The sequence below is a fragment of the Myxine glutinosa genome, chromosome 10 (assembly GCF_964187855.1).
Source record: "Myxine glutinosa chromosome 10, kmMyxGlut1.1, whole genome shotgun sequence".
In the NCBI taxonomy this organism is placed as follows: Eukaryota; Metazoa; Chordata; class Myxini; order Myxiniformes; family Myxinidae; genus Myxine; species Myxine glutinosa.
In genome coordinates, this window is record NC_136270.1 from 78,169,026 (window position 1) to 78,186,265 (window position 17,240).

A 17,240-nucleotide genomic window follows, 5' to 3' on the forward strand; every position below is an offset into this window, starting at 1 on the left:
ACAGATAATGCAGAAACGGTGAATGCTAAAGCATGAAACCAATAAATTCCACATTCCTGTAGCACCCTCAGTCACGCGTCAGACATGGACAGCAAGTTCGGGAAGGACTTCCACGAAAAACGTACCCGTTTGCAAACAAACAGGTACGTGTGTTCCATTCCCAGTCAATGGCGAATCTGCATATGGCGATCCGCGAATATCACGCTTATAACGTAAAACTGTGATTCACTTGAACTCGATTTCCCTTTTTTCATTCCAAACAGCATAACTCCAATCACAAATGAAATAACATTAATATAAAAAATAAACTTTTAACAACATTCGTGACATAAACAAATATTTAAATCCTGATGTGAAGTTCCGTACGGTTGGGTGAAGACAATTACGAATTAAAAATCGTAATTGTATTCACTCAATTCCAATCATCAATTGATACTTTAACAAAACGATCAACACGATTAACGTTTAACGATTTAACATTAAGATTGAATGACGGTTGTATTTGGATATTATCAAACCCGCGCATTGCCGTAATCTGTCCACTTCCGCATTCGCAGCAGGTTCATAATTCTCATCAAAATCGATACAGTATCTTTAGAATTTCAATAAAAGCCACATCACTGTTCATATCGGTAAATATTATTCCATCGTGTTTGGAAAAACAGGAAAATTGGAAAATTGGAAAAATTGGAAAAACAATATAGCCTATTTTACTCCTGGGGGTCCCAGGATTACCCACCCAAAATATCGTTGCGATTGGTTCAGCCGTTTTTGCGGTACCTGGGAACGGACAGACAGACAGATAGACGGACATTTAATAATAATAATAATAATACATTTATTTTATATAGCACTTTTCAAGAAGCCCAAAGACGCTTTACTTCTTTACTTACAAAGTAAAGTTTACTTCTTACTTCTTTACTTTACTTTCAAAGACGCAAAGACGCTTTTACTCTTCTACATTGATCTAAAGCTCATGTAGGAGATTCTACACATGCCACATACAGTAGACATCAATGCACTTTCACATGAATTACAAGGACGTTAGGAGACAATAGACAAACACATACAGCATATCCGATTTGACCCTGGGTTTCCCTGCATTATGGGCAAAGGGGTTCAGAGGAGAACACCAACAAGCCTACCTCACTTTTGGCATGGCTCGTGCTTGTTACCTCCACCACCGTAGGTGGACAGAGGTTATATTTTCACCCCTGTCTGTTTGTTTGTCTGTCGCCATTTTTCTCAGAGATGGCTAAATGGATCTTTGTCAAACTTTCAGAAGTTTATCAGTGAGTGCCGGGAAGTGTTTATGGCAAAAAAAAGGAAGTTCTTTGAAGATTTAGGAAAAAACAGCTGGATAAATTTTTTTTTTAATCGCTCTATAGTGCCGAAGCCTTTGTAGCCATGTGAAAGGTAATATTAAATGATCCCCGACCCCATTCCTTAGTGGGGGTAGGGCAGTGGTTTAGGCCCCACAATGAAAAGAAAAAAACTTAAGTTTGATTTCTTATCAATGCCAACAGGATTAGAACAGCACTGGGCAATGCCGGGTACTCCTGCTAATATATGTGTATATGCATGTATATCTCCATATATATATATATATATATATATATATATATATATATATATATATATATATATATATATATATACATATATATATATATATATAGATATATATATATATATATATATATATATATATATATATATATAAATATATATATATATATTGTTGCGGTTATGAGGACTGTATATTTTTTTTGATTGTGTGAGTTATTATTATTGTTTATTCTGCGCCCCCTGCCTCCGGAGCTGTGTAAAGGTGAAAGGGCATCCCATAATTAGTCCACAAGCATACACGTCAGCCAATAATAGAATACCCCTGTTCGATAGTTATATCTTATTCTGTGTTTTAGGGTAAGGCTGTGTCTCCCATTAATTGAAGTACTCCATTGCACCAGTGAAAGAGAATAGATCCCCTTTCATTCCCATCCCCAAAATCTCCATTTCCTTTCACAACCCCTTTCGTCATTGCCAAGCCTCGATTGCCAATTACATCCCCTCCAAAACCACCATTGAACATGTGCTCGGGTCGGGGAAGAGGGGCGTGCCCGCCCGTCGTCATCAAGGGCGGAGCCAGAGGGTCGCGTGACCAACCAGGGCCGAGTTGAGCACACCGATGGGCGTGTCCTAAAGGCCGGCGGCTTGATCGCCGGAGGCGCTATAAAAAGGCGCGCGCGCAAGAGTCGGTGGTGAGGAGTCGGTGGTGAGGAGTCGGTGGTGAGGAGTGAGTGGACCAAGAAAGAGAAAGAGTGGTTGGACCAAGAAAGAGAAAGAGTGGTTGGACCAAGAGAGAAAGAGTGGTTGGACAGGGAGACGTGCAAGAGTGTTGTTGAGTTGAGGGTTTGGACCAGACGAGTCAGACGAGTCCTGGCAAAGCAAGCGGCGGCCACAGCAGCAACAACACCCAACAGCCGCTTGGGGCCTGGACGGCGGTTTTGAGCAGGGCCGCGAAGGAACGGCGGCTGCTAAACGCGCCGATCATGCTGCAGGACCCCCTTGGACCTTCCTCTCCCTCCAGCCATCCACCTCCTGCCTTTCCACCCTTCTTGTGTACGTGAGTTTGTTTTGTTTGTTCTGTCCCTGGGTTAATTAAGTCTGTATAAGCTAGTATTTGCACTGTGTCACCTGCGTCTTATGTGTTGTAAATAAACGTGACTGCTTTCTTTTTGCTTGTGTGTATAATAAATCCAATTACTCTTCTGTCCGTCTTCTCGTCTTATTCCTTTTCCTCTTTGCATTTCGTCGTTTTAGTCTTTTCCAGATTGGGCAGCTGCGGTGCGATACGGCCAAAGTTCTGGGTGAATCGGGTGAGTCGGGGAACAACTGTTCGGTCGCGGAGCCTTCGCTCGGCAAACAACATCCTAAACCGCGATCAGTAACAATTGGTGTCAGGAGTGGGATCGGACCCAAAGCGCGCTTAACGCGCTCAAAATTACAAAGTACCGAAATTGCTTTTGTTTTACAAAACCCGAATTTTGAAATCGCGCCATGGCTGGTCAAGGCGATCGGATGCCGGTGGGTGAGCTAGAGGAGGGGTTAGGAGTAACCCAGGATCAAATGGAGGGGAGCAATGAGGAGGCGGTTGAGGGCGTATCAGACGCACAAAATGGCGCTCTCGCGCACGTGGTATCAGACGCACAAAGTGGCAGCTCGCACGAGCGCGGGGTAGCCGCGCCCGCTGCGCAAATAGCGGGAATTGATGTGCGGGACCTCATGGCGCAGATTAATGCAGCCATACTAATGGCAAATATGGGGCTAGAAGCAAAAATGGATGCTCAGGGTGAGCGAATGGGACAAATGGGGAACCGGATGGATGCTCAGAGTGAGCAAATGAGGGCTCAGAGTGAGCAATTGGGGGTAATGAGGGACGAAGCGAGGGGTACCGGTGAGGGATTAGACAAGAAATTTGAGGGGTTAGACAATGGGATAAAAGAGGTGAAAAATGGGTTAATGGGGCTAGAAAATAGGATGGAAGGCAAATTGCGGGAGATAGGGGAGCAATCCGCCCGAGAAATTAAACAAATGGGAGAGCAGATAGAGGAGGTAAAAATCGGGGTAGAAACCAAACTGGATGCTCAGAGGGATGAATTGGGACAGATGAGGGTGGCATCTACAAAAGAAAGGGAGGAGATGAAAGAGGAGATACGACGAGGTGTAAGTGAGGAGGTCTCGGGGGTACGCGAGGAGGTAAAGCGAGGCGAAAAGCGTATAGAGAAAGAGGTGAGGAATAATACGGCTAGGTTACAGGGGGGCATAGAGGACCTGACGGAGGAGGTGGAACAGCTGACAGAGGGACAGACGGAGTTAGTGGAGCAGGTTCAAAGGAACACTGCAGTACTCGGAGGGTTAAAGGCGACACAAAAAGAAATTAAAAACGAATTAATAGCGACGCAGAGGCAATGTCAGATGGTACGTGAGGGACTGACAATGAGGGTGGACGAGGTGACAGAGATAATGGAGACAATGGACCGGCAGGTGAGGATGCACATAGAGACGGTCACGGTAGCCTTAGAGGACGAACTTGAGGAGACGCACCGGGAAATAAAAGAGGTGAAGCAAAAATTAGAGGAAGTGGAAGAAGAGGTGAGTGAAATTAAGAAGAGACGGACAGAAACTAAGAGAGAAATACAGGAGGAGGTGATGGAATATGTCCAAGGTCGGTGCTCAACTCATAATGTGATGCTCACTAACCAAATAAAGAGTTTGCAGGTGTCAAAAGAGGTGCGGAGACGAGGTGCCAAGGTGAGTGGCGAAATATTCGGCAATGTATATGATGTGAGGAAAGCTTCAGTCGGCTTGGGGATTGGTTTGGATCCGGGTGTTCGTGAAAGGCCGTTGGTGAAGTGTGCGACAGGTCTGGTGTGCGAAGAAAGAGGTGTGCGAGAATGTCCGACCATGGGGTGTGTGAGGAAAAAGTGCGCGCCGACCAGTGAGTGTGCTGTCGAGAGTGAGTCGGTCGTAGCGCGTGTGCGAGGGGGTACATGGAAGCGCGGTGTGGTAAGTGTTACGGAGGAAGTAACGAAAGAGTGTGCGCAAGAGGATGCGTGAGATAGGTGTGTAACGGACAGGTGCATGGGGAAAGAGTGCACTGTCAAGAGTGAGGGAGAATGCACGCCTGTGGTGAGTGTTACAGAGGATGTAACGGGAGAGTGTGCGCAAGAGTGTGCGCAAGAAAGGTGTGTAACGGACGGGTGCATGAGGAAAGAGTGCGCTGTCGAGAGTAAGGGTGAGTGCGCTGTCAAGAGTGGGGGTGAGAGTAGTGAGAGTGACACGGAGCGCGAGTTGGTTATGACAGGTGAGCGAGGATGTACACCTGGAATGGAAGGATGCACACCTGGAATGGTAGAGCGTGTGTGGGAATGCACACTTGAGTTGGTCGTGAGGCACGTGGTTGGGTGTGCGAGTGAAAGCACACCTGTGATTGTCACAGAGGAGGTGACCGAGGAAGGGGCGCGAAGAGGTGTGTTGGTGAGGTGTGCGAGCGACGAATGTGTGCCAAGGTGCTCGGTGGTCAGGTGTGTGACCAAGTCTGTGAGCGGAATGAGTGTACCGAGGTGTGTAAGGAAAGGTACGAGGAGCATGGGAACAGCTGGAGGTATGAGCAAGAAAGGGGTAGCGTATGCATGTAAGCATGCAGGTGAGGCATCGACGGTAACCGGGTTAGCGGTTAGAGCGACTTATAGCCGAATCGGGCCTTCGGTGCGTGCCGGGCTTCGCGTGCCGCGAGAACCAGCGGGGATCCGAGCCACGGCGGGTTCGAAAGGACCGCCGTACGCGATCCACGCTGGGCCTCGCTTGGAACGGCCGCGTCCGTGCTCCACTAGGCGGAGCGGGCAGCTCGATAGGAAGGGTCGTCATGGCGACCACGTTTTGTTGAGACGTGCCGGCAGGTCGAGATCGGGAAATTGGATGGCTCCACGCCGAGGTGGTGCGTGGGATCTCGGCCCGGGTAAGCCCCCGTCCCTGCCCTGAATGTGGGACGTATCCAGCCGCTGGCACAAAAGAACCCGCGTTCATTGCTCGGCTGTACGAAGCCGAGCTTTAGAAGGGAATTGGCGCACCGAGAGGATCTAATAAGTAGACGGGTGATGAGGTTAGTGTTTTGGACCCAAAATTAGAAAAAGGCGAAATTTGATGATTGGTACGGTGATTGGCAGATGAAATGACAAATTTTTGATTTGTTGGATTTGGACGAGCGAAATTGATAGTAGGACCTCCCCGATGTGGTGGGATGGCAAATCCATCATCCCTCACAAACTGGGGGGGGGGGGGGGGGGTGGGCAAAGGAGCACTAGATTATGGGGTTGATGGCAGTGAAAACTAGCCCGGGTGGGTTAGGATATTGTGTGTAGGGATCTAGCGAAGATGACATTAGGTGACGCTAAGATTAGTTAGTGACTGATACCTGTAGTGGGGACGCAGGTAGTTTAGTGTGGATGATAATGACGTGGGAGCGCAATAGTTTAAAGGGGCGACTGGGAAGCGCAAGTTTCAGAGGGGAGTAGTTAGATGAGATGATGCCGTGTGGTTGAGGATTGAACAGGTGTGATTGCACAGGTGTGCAACTGAACAGGTGTGTGGAGCAGTGTATGAGGGAGTAGTGGTGATTGCGTGTTGTGTTGACCAAATGGTCCAGGAAGAGGAGGAGGGTGCAGGTGGCACCAGGTGTGAGTTCACAGGTGGGCACCAACAGGTGTATGGAATAAATGGTATGGAGTATTGGAATGGATGGTCGTGGAGTGAGTATGGTGGAAAATTGTGGAGTGGAGTGGATGGTGCGAAGGTGTGAATGGGGGAAGAGTGGACCCCCATCATGGATACCCGGGGCGGGTAGTGTAAGTGTTAGGTAGAGGGTATAGGTAAATTGTGGTTGGATATTGGCATCTGTGGTGCGGGTGGAAGAATGGTGATTGGATGGGTGCATTAGTGTTGTGGAAATGGCTGGGCGTGTAGCCTGTTAGTGTGTGTAGTTGGTTGGGCGCTCCACCACTGTGAGGATGTCGGCCAGGTGAGGCCGCAGGTGGGCTCTGGGAGCCGGTAGTAGTTGTTGTGGATGGGGCCCGAGGATCCGGAGGACCGACCCGGGTAGCCCAGCGCCAGAGGGCACCGAGTGGGGTGACAGAGCCAGGAGGGGCTTTCCCCAGTTAGTTAGGTTAGGGTGAGGAGCTAGGTAAGCTCGGGTGGCAACTGCAGTGGTGGAGGTGTGCAGGTGGGTAGACCTGCTGGGAGAGCTACACGTCGCAGCCCAGAAATTGTGCGAGGGCACCGGGAGAGGAATCGGGGGAGTGAGACCCCAAATTGAGAAGCACCACAGTTTGGTCAATGGGAATTGGTTTTTAGAACCCATAGTGTAAGTTGGCCAATGGATTGGCGGGGAAAGACCCCGGGTAGTGTAAAGTGTGTTAATGTCATTTAGAAAGTAGTTAGGATGAAGTCTCCTCGCACCATCTGCACCCACTCACCTGAGGTGACAGGTACTCCACACCATGCCATGTTTTGATTATTTTTTATGATGCAAATGTTTGGATTGTGAGACGCATCATGACGTGGGTGTGACATTGTGCTTTGATGTTCCATCTCTTCCTCCTGATGAGGATTGATGATGAATTTGGTGATGGCAAATTTTGAAGTAGAGGGATTGTGGAGACGAATTTGGTATAGGAGAAATATGGGGAAGACGTGACAGTAGTGACGAATTTGTAAATGGGTAGATTTTGTAAATATGGGGTAAGGGCAAGGGTAGTGTAGGTGACAGGGGGGTGACGTACGGTAGGGACGAGCTTTCTCACTTCGCCCTCCGTACGCATTTCGCCTTGCATTGCCTTATTGATGTGTACCCTTGTGACCTTACCCCTCGCTCAATTGTCTCTTTTGTCTCCCACATGACCTGTGCGCCATGGGGCGCCGAGGGGAGCGTGCGTGAGTCGGCCATTGTGCGCCCGGAACTCTCAGAACCAGTTGTCTGCATCGATGCACCACATTATGGACCACATGCCTGTGGCCGAGCACCACCTATGGACCCCATGGGTTGGGGCATGGCCCCTCTACTGGAACCGGCCATGAGGGCCCGAAATCTTGCTGGCGGACCTTGGCCACAGGGCACCGATGCCACACAGGTGAAGCACACGTAGTCGGCCCTGTGGGCCATAAATAAAAGAAAATAAAAAGGACACATTGGGCACACTTTATTGCAAATAGGCCGCCAGTAAGAAAATGAAAGAATGACAACATCTGGAAGAACAAATAATAATAACCAGCAGAGGGAGACGAAGAGCAAGAGATCACCTGCAGGGTTAGGGGTTGTTGATTTTATTTTTATTGAACATGCATTGAACACTGATGAACTATGGTGACTGCACCGATTGGTGCTTGAGGGTGCTTGTATTGGTGCGTTTTTGGGTGCTTTAATGGTGCGTTGATGCAGAGCAGACTGTCTCCCCCCCAGAAAGAACAATCACAGGTCCTGGGTTAGTTTTGTAAATAAAAATAGCGTCATTGTAAATAATGCTCCCCACCGTCAGTGTATAGTTTGAAGACCATTCCGCAATTCGGTTAACTGTGGGCGTAAGTCTGTTAGGCAGGGTGCAATGGAGCAGCGGGACACATTTATTTATGTTTTAAAACTGTCGCACTCAGGGTCAGGTTAAAAGTAGAGGGAACTACACCTACGTGTCACACTAAATAAAAGTTGTAGGCCCGGGCCATGCCTAAGAGGAGGAGGGTGCAGTGTTGCGGATATGAGGACTGTATATTTTTTTTGATTGTGTGAGTTATTATTATTGTTTATTCTGCGCCCCCTGCCTCCGGAGCTGTGTAAAGGTGAAAGGGCATCCCATAATTAGTCCACAAGCATACACGTCAGCCAATAATAGAATACCCCTGTTCGATAGTTATATCTTATTCTGTGTTTTAGGGTAAGGCTGTGTCTCCCATTAATTGAAGTACTCCATTGCACCAGTGAAAGAGAATAGATCCCCTTTCATTCCCATCCCCAAAATCTCCATTTCCTTTCACAACCCCTTTCGTCATTGCCAAGCCTCGATTGCCAATTACATCCCCTCCAAAACCACCATTGAACATGTGCTCGGGTCGGGGAAGAGGGGCGTGCCCGCCCGTCATCATCAAGGGCGGAGCCAGAGGGTCGCGTGACCAACCAGGGCCGAGTTGAGCACACCGATGGGCGTGTCCTAAAGGCCAGCGGCTTGATCGCCGGAGGCGCTATAAAAAGGCGCGCGCGCAAGAGTCGGTGGTGAGGAGTCGGTGGTGAGGAGTGAGTGGACCAAGAAAGAGAAAGAGTGGTTGGACCAAGAAAGAGAAAGAGTGGTTGGACCAAGAGAGAAAGAGTGGTTGGACAGGGAGACGTGCAAGAGTGTTGTTGAGTTGAGGGTTTGGACCAGACGAGTCAGACGAGTCCTGGCAAAGCAAGCGGCGGCCACAGCAGCAACAACACCCAACAGCCGCTTGCGGCCTGGACGGCGGTTTTGAGCAGGGCCGCGAAGGAACGGCGGCTGCTAAACGCGCCGATCGTGCTGCAGGACCCCCTTGGACCTTCCTCTCCCTCCAGCCATCCACCTCCTGCCTTTCCACCCTTCTTGTGTACGTGAGTTTGTTTTGTTTGTTCTGTCCCTGGGTTAATTAAGTCTGTATAAGCTAGTATTTGCACTGTGTCACCTGCATCTTATGTGTTGTAAATAAACGTGACTGCTTTCTTTTTGCTTGTGTGTATAATAAATCCAATTACTCTTCTGTCCGTCTTCTCGTCTTATTCCTTTTCCTCTTTGCATTTCGTCGTTTTAGTCTTTTCCAGATTGGGCAGCTGCGGTGCGATACGGCCAAAGTTCTGGGTGAATCGGGTGAGTCGGGGAACAACTGTTCGGTCGCGGAGCCTTCGCTCGGCAAACAACATCCTAAACCGCGATCAGTAACAATATATATATATATATATATATATATATATATATATATATATATATATATATACATATATATATATACAGACTTGGCATTTAATATGGAATATTTTTTTTCTTCTTGACTTGGGTTTACTTTCTTAACTCAGTATATCAATCTGGTGAGTTTCTTTCACACTTTGGTGATTTATTTGTTGAAAGAACCATGTCATTGATTGTCTGTCGCAGCAAGAAGTCAACAACAGGATTATATCACAGGTGGCGTGGCAAAATGTACTGACAGGTGCATTTGATGATTGGCTTCACAGTCGGGTATACAAGGGTTGTTGCGTTCTGTATTAGTGGAAAACAACTGCTGCACGTCTCCAAAAGTTATTGCCGCTTCCTCTGGAGATGGACCGTCAACTCAACAATGCTGTTTGTCATGGAGTGGTGGCTTTACGAAATTACGGCATGAAACAGCGTGCTATTGATCGGCAGTATGGCATCACTCAAGGTCAGGTGTTAAAGATCCTGAAACGAAATGCTCAGAGGGGTGTCCCTACTCCAATACCGAGGCCAGGACGTCCCCGCCGAACCACAAGGAGGGATGATCGCCAGCTGCACCGGTTAGTCCGCAATGGCCGTACCAAGTCAGCTAATCGGCTTACGACTGAGGTGGCAGCAACTGACAAATGTGCCTGTATCCAGAAGATTAGTCAACCAACGACTGGTTCAAGCAGGCTATCGTGCCAGGCGTCCCCTGAGAAAGCGACGCCTGACCAGAAAACACCACCAGCGCCGATTGCAGTGGGCCAGAGAGCACCGTCAATGGCAGCCAGGACAGTGGAATCACGTGATCTTCAGTGACGAGTCTAGATTTCTGGTCTATCGTCAAGATGGCCACGTCCGAGTGCGCAGACAAGTGCATGAAGCCTACAACAAAGATTGTATAGTGCCAAGAGTCCAAGCTGGAGGTGCTGGGGTGACCGTTTGGGCTGCTTTTCATGCAGGGGGCAAAACTGACCTGGTTGTTCTGAATGGAAACCTGAACCAGTTCAAGTACAGGGCCATTCTGGAAGAAACATTGCTTCCATTTGCTCGTGCAGCCTTTCGAGGAAACTTTGTCTTCCAAGATGACAATGCACGGCCTCATCGTGCTCGCATGATCCAACACTTTCTTGCTGACCGTGGTGTAGAGCATATGGAGTGGCCTGCCATGTCCCCGGATATGAATCTGATAGAGAACATGTGGGCATAATTAACGTGTCAAATCGACAACTTGGACCAGCAGCCGACCTCTGTGCATGAATTGCAGCAGGCTACTGTCACTGCATGGCAAGCGATTCCTGTCCAAACCTTGGCAAATCTAGTGATCAGCATGCCTCAACGTGTACGTGCTCTCCTGAATGCTCGTGGGGGTTACACGAAGTACTGAACTGTAATTTTACTGTCCGTGATCCCAGTCGTAATTTAACTTTTGTTGTTGTTAAAAAATTTTTTGGCTAATGTGCAAAATAAAGAGATACTTCTGGAAAACGTTCAGAAGTTTAACACAGTACTGTCCGTGAATTGAGTTCGATATCAGTTTACATCACTTTCAAGGATCAATTTATTTGTTTCGAAATGTCAAATGTGGTTTTTGTTTCTTTTAAAGGTCACATTAACAAAATCTAGAATAATTTCAACATAATTCCAATGAACCTTTGGTTCTAAGACATCTTGAAAAGGAAGTTCACCCCACAAAAAAATATTCCATTTTAAATGCCAAGTCTGTATATACAGTGCGTATCAAAAAAAAGGTAATCCGAATTCAAGGGGTTATTATGCAAATGTTATTTATTTTGACAATTTACATGTGGTTTACTAATTAAGAGGAGATCCTCAGCTTTCCATTGATACCATCCACGCATCATTGCTGTCACACATGACCGAGTACATGTTCATTGAAAATGACAAGTTCAAATCGCATTTTTACAAGTTTGGCTAATCGATGCAAGTCAGGATAATTGGTACAAAATGAACGTCAGATGTGAACTTTTCTCAGGAATGATTGGCCTTTATGCACCCACACCTTCAACATGTCCACCTCCCCTTTCAACACAAAGCTCACAGCGGCGGAGCATGCCCTGAACTGCTCGTCTCACCAAAGCCGGGTCATTGCGCAAAGCATCCACTTCATGTCGAATACGGCCCTGCAATTCGTCAAGATCACGGGGAGGAGTTACGAACACCTTGTTCTTTAAATGTCCCCAAAGGAAATAATCACATGGTGTGAGGTCAGGTGATCTTGGCGGCCATTCCACTGCATGGTTGAGGGCGATGACTCGGTCTCCAAAGAGTTTCCTCAGTCGATCTTGGACAGCGATAAGACGATGTGCTGGGGCGCAGTCTTAGGCCCACCAGAGATATCTGAAGACACCACGAACCTGTCGCTCAAAGTTCTCCTCCAGCTGCGGTAAAACTTCATCATTGATCATCTGCAGATACCTGTTACCATTGACATTCTTTTGAAAGAAAAATGGTCCAATCACCTGACCACTTCCAAAAAGTCCCAACCAAACAGTCCACTTTTGTCGATTCATGTTGGTGTCAAAATTAAATTCCGGGGGTTGTCCTGTCGGCACATATTCAAGAACATTATGGGTATTGACCTTGCCATCCATCATGAAAGCAGCTTCGTCGCCGATAACGAGATACTGCAGGAAATTGACATCTGCTTCACAACGTGCTATCAACTATCCGGCAAGCACCAGCCTCCTGGCAAAATCCCCTGGCGTAAGTTGATGCCGGATGTGAATCTGATATGGATGTTGGTGGAGGTCCAGTCTTGTGATTCGGTTGAATGTTGCCGAAGGCAATCCCGTCCCATTTCGTCTTGCGCTGGTATCCCTAGGATGCTCCAAAACTTGCTGCCTTACTGCTGCAATGTTCATTTCCGATCGCCCAGTGCGCCTCCCACCAGAATTCTCCTTGTTGCGGTTGAGGCTAGTGCCATGCTCTTGGTATTTTCTAACATTCGTCCAGATGGTTTTGGCTGCTGGAGGCTCCCGTTCTGGGAAACGTTCCCTGAATGCATCACGTGTTCGCTGCAAACTTCCAGTTTGGTGAAAGGTTGAAACCACGAAGGTCCACTGTTCAGTCATAAGTTGAACCATCTTTTCAATGACTCAGACTGTCTCTAAACCCATACACTGTAGGCCCATCTTAAAGACACATCTTAAACAAAGGATGACGCAACCGATGATTACCAGACCAGCTTAAGAATTTTACATAATCAACTTGGCAGTCGACAAGTAATGCGTCCATTTAAAACTGTCTTGCACCGATTAGCCAAACTTGTAAAAATGCGATTTGAACTTGTCATTTTCAATGAACATGTACTCGGTCATGTGTGACAGCAATGATGCATGAAAGGCATCAATGGAAAGCTGAGGATCTCCTCATAATTGATAAACCACATGCAAATTGTCAAACGAAATAACCGTTGCATATTAACCCCTTGAATTTGGATAACCTTTTTTTTGATACGGACTGTATATATATACAGACTTGGCATTTAATATGGAATATTTTTTTTGTGGGGGTGAACTTACTTTTCAAGATGTCTTAGAACCAAAAGTTCATTGGAATATGTTGAAATTATTCTAGATTTTGTTAATGTGACCTTTAAAAGAAACAAAAACCACATTTGACATTTCGAAACAAATAAATTGATCCTTGAAAGTGATGAAAACTGATATCGAACTCAATTCATGGACAGTACTGTGTTAAACTTCTGTACGTTTTCCAGAAGTATCTCTTTATTTTGCACATTAGCCAAATTTTTTTTTAACAAAAACAAAAGTTAAATTACGACTGGGATTACGGACAGTAAAATTACAGTTCAGTCCTTCGTGTAACCCCCACGAGCATTCAGGAGAGCACATACATGTTGAGGCATGCTGTTCATGAGATTTGCCAAGGTTTGGACAGGAATCGCTTGCCATGCAGTGACAATAGCCTGCTGCAATTCATGCACAGAGGTCGGCTGCTGGTCCAAGTGGTCGATTTGACGCGTTAATTCTGCCCACAAGTTCTCTATCGGATTCATATCCGGGGACATGGCAGGCCACTCCATATGTTCTACACCATGGTCAGTAAGAAAGTGTTGGATCATGCGAGCACGATGAGGCCATGCATTGTCATCTTGGAAGACAAAGTTTCCTCGAAAGGCTGCACGAGCAAATGGAAGCAATGTTTCTTCCAGAATGGCCCTGCACTTGAACTGGTTCAGGATTCCATTCAGAACAACCAGGTCAGTTTTGCCCCCTGCATGAAAAGCAGCCCAAATGGTCACCCCACCACCTCCAGCTTGGACTCTTGGCACTATACAATCTTTGTTGTAGGCTTCATGCACTTGTCTGCGCACTCGGACGTGGCCATCTTGACGATAGACCAGAAATCTAGACTCGTCACTGAAGATCACGTGATTCCAGTGTCCTGGCTGCCATTGATGGTGCTCTCTGGCCCACTGCAATCGGCACTGGCGGTGTTGTCTGGTCAGGCGTGGCTTTCTCAGGGGACGCCTGGTACGATAGCCTGCTTGAACCAGTCGTTGGTTGACTAGCCTTCTGGATACAGGCACATTTGTCAGTTGCTGCCACTCAGCCCTAAGCCGATTAGCTGACTTGGTACGGCCATTGCGGACTAACCGGTGCAGCTGGCGATCATCCCACCTTGTGGTTCTGCGGGGACGTCCTGGCCTCGGTATTGGAGTAGGGACACACCTCTGAGCATTTCGTTTCAGGATCTTTGACACCTGACCTTGAGTGATGCCATACTGCCGAGCAATAGCACGCTGTTTCATGCCGTAATTTCGTAAAGCCACCACTCCATGACAAACGGCATTGTCGAGTTGACGTACCATCTCCAGAGGAAGCGGCAATAACTTTTGGAGACGTGCAGCAGTTGTTTTCCACTGATACAGAACGCAACAACCCTTGTATACCCGACTGTGAAGCCAATCATCAAAAGCACCTGTCCATACATTTTGCCACGCCACCTGTGATATTATCCTGTTGTTGACTTCTTGCTGCGACAGACAATCAGTGACATGGTTCTTTTAACAAATAAATCACCAAAGTGTGAAAGAAACTCACCAGATTGATATACTGAGTTAAGAAAGTAAACCCAAGTCAAGAAAAAAAAAAATTCCATATTAAATGCCAAGTCTGTATATACATATATATATATATATATATATATATATATATATATATATATATATATATATATATATATATATATATATATATATGTGTGTGTGTGTATTTGGGTATGCGGGTGTCCTCTGATACCTCAGGGAGATGGATGCCCCTGCCTTGCATAACCACAGGACACCTGCGGGCAAGGTGTGGAACCTGTCAGCCCCCCTTACCAGGGTAACGGTCCACAGCCATGCGGTTTAAATGGCAGATGGCTCTGAACATCCCGTGGATGAGAGTCCAGACGCCTCCAACAGCACGGGCGGAAAAGGGTGAATTCCCCAACGGCCAGCAGAGAGACGGAGAGGAGTGGCGACCCCCCCCCCCCCCCCGGTTGCTCCCCCCCCCTCCCCACCGTCTATACCACACACTTACTCGTGTGGACCAGCCATAGAAAGGCACACACGCCATCATTGCCCGAGGAGACTCAACATCATATATATATATATGATGTATATATGGGCCTTATGAGGCCTGCCTTTTTATGATAAAAAGGTAAAAAAATCAAACATTTAAACAGCATTGGACGTGCGCCTTGACCCCAGGGCCAAGGCACACCGTCTATCAAGACTGCCCCATTGGCATACACATCCACCTCAGCCCACAGGCTGGAGCACATGGTCAATCAAAACACATGCATCCTGAACCCGAAGGGCCAGAATGCATGGTCATACAATTGGACCCCTCCTCCATCGGAGTGAGTCCCCACAACTTCAACACCATGCCGTCCCGACGAGGGCTTATTTTCCCCTCATCAGGACAACATACTGCAAATTGTTTATTGGTGATGAGCAGTATGTTGTCCTAATGAGCCCATAACAAGGGCGAAATCTAGATCGACATCTCTGCCTTTGTCTATTTGTGACCATGGAGCTTTAATCTCAGTCTACAAAGACTTGAGTACCACGCAGATGCCTCCTAGTTTGGAGGTGATATGTTGGTATAATTTATGTGCATGACGTCAGTGTCATGTCATAGGGTTAGTGTGCTTCCTTCGTCAAATTTAATGTTCCTGACTGTAAACCTCCTAATTGTCGAGGAGCAGGGCAGAGACAATGTGTCAGCGTGGCAGGCTACACTTGTGGCTAACAGGTTGTGCAGCAATTGCTGGGGTGAGACTCAATCTGTGCCTTGCTTCCCAGTCAAGTTAGGGGGTTCAACCTGTGTGTGTATGTACATATATATATATACAGACTTGGCATTTAATATGGAATATTTTTTTTGTGGGGGTGAACTTACTTTTCAAGGTGTCTTAGAACCAAAAGTTCATTGGAATTATGTTGAAATTATTCTAGATTTTGTTAATGTGACCTTTAAAAGAAACAAAAACTACATTTGACATTTCGAAACAAATAAATTGATCCTTGAAAGTGATGTAAACTGATATCGAACTCAATTCATGGACAGTACTGTGTTAAACTTCTGTACGTTTTCCAGAAGTATCTCTTTATTTTGCACATTAGCCAAATTTTTTTTAACAAAAACAAAAGTTAAATTACGACTGGGATTACGGACAGTAAAATTACAGCTCAGTCCTTCGTGTAACCCCAACGAGCATTCAGGAGAGCACATACATGTTGAGGCATGCTGTTCATGAGATATGCCAAGGTTTGGACAGGAATCGCTTGCCATGCAGTGACAATAGCCTGCTGCAATTCATGCACAGAGGTCGGCTGCTGGTCCAAGTGGTCGATTTGACGCGTTAATTCTGCCCACAAGTTCTCTATCGGATTCATATCCGGGGACATGGCAGGCCACTCCATATGCTCTACACCATGGTCAGTAAGAAAGTGTTGGATCATGCGAGCACGATGAGGCCGTGCATTGTCATCTTGGAAGACAAAGTTTCCTCGAAAGGCTGCACGAGCAAATGGAAGCAATGTTTCTTCCAGAATGGCCCTGTACTTGAACTGGTTCAGGATTCCATTCAGAACAACCAGGTCAGTTTTGCCCCCTGCATGAAAAGCAGCCCAAACGGTCACCCCACCACCCTCAGCTTGGACTCTTGGCACTATACAATCTTTGTTGTAGGCTTCATGCACTTGTCTGCGCACTCGGACGTGGCCATCTTGACGATAGATCAGAAATCTAGACTCGTCACTGAAGATCACGTGATTCCAGTGTCCTGGCTGCCATTGATGGTGCTCTCTGGCCCACTGCAATCGGCACTGGCAGTGTTGTCTGGTCAGGCGTGGCTTTCTCAGGGGACGCCTGGCACGATAGCATGCTTGAACCAGTCGTTGGTTGACTAGCCTTCTGGATACAGGCACATTTGTCAGTTGCTGCCACTCAGCCCTAAGCCGATTAGCTGACTTGGTACGGCCATTGCGGACTAACCGGTGCAGCTGGCGATCATCCCTCCTTGTGGTTCTGCGGGGACGTCCTGGCCTCGGTATTGGAGTAGGGACACCCCTCTGAGCATTTCGTTTCAGGATCTTTGACACCTGACCTTGAGTGATGCCATACTGCCGAGCAATAGCACGCTGTTTCATGCCGTAATTTCGTAAAGCCACCACTCCATGACAAACGGCAT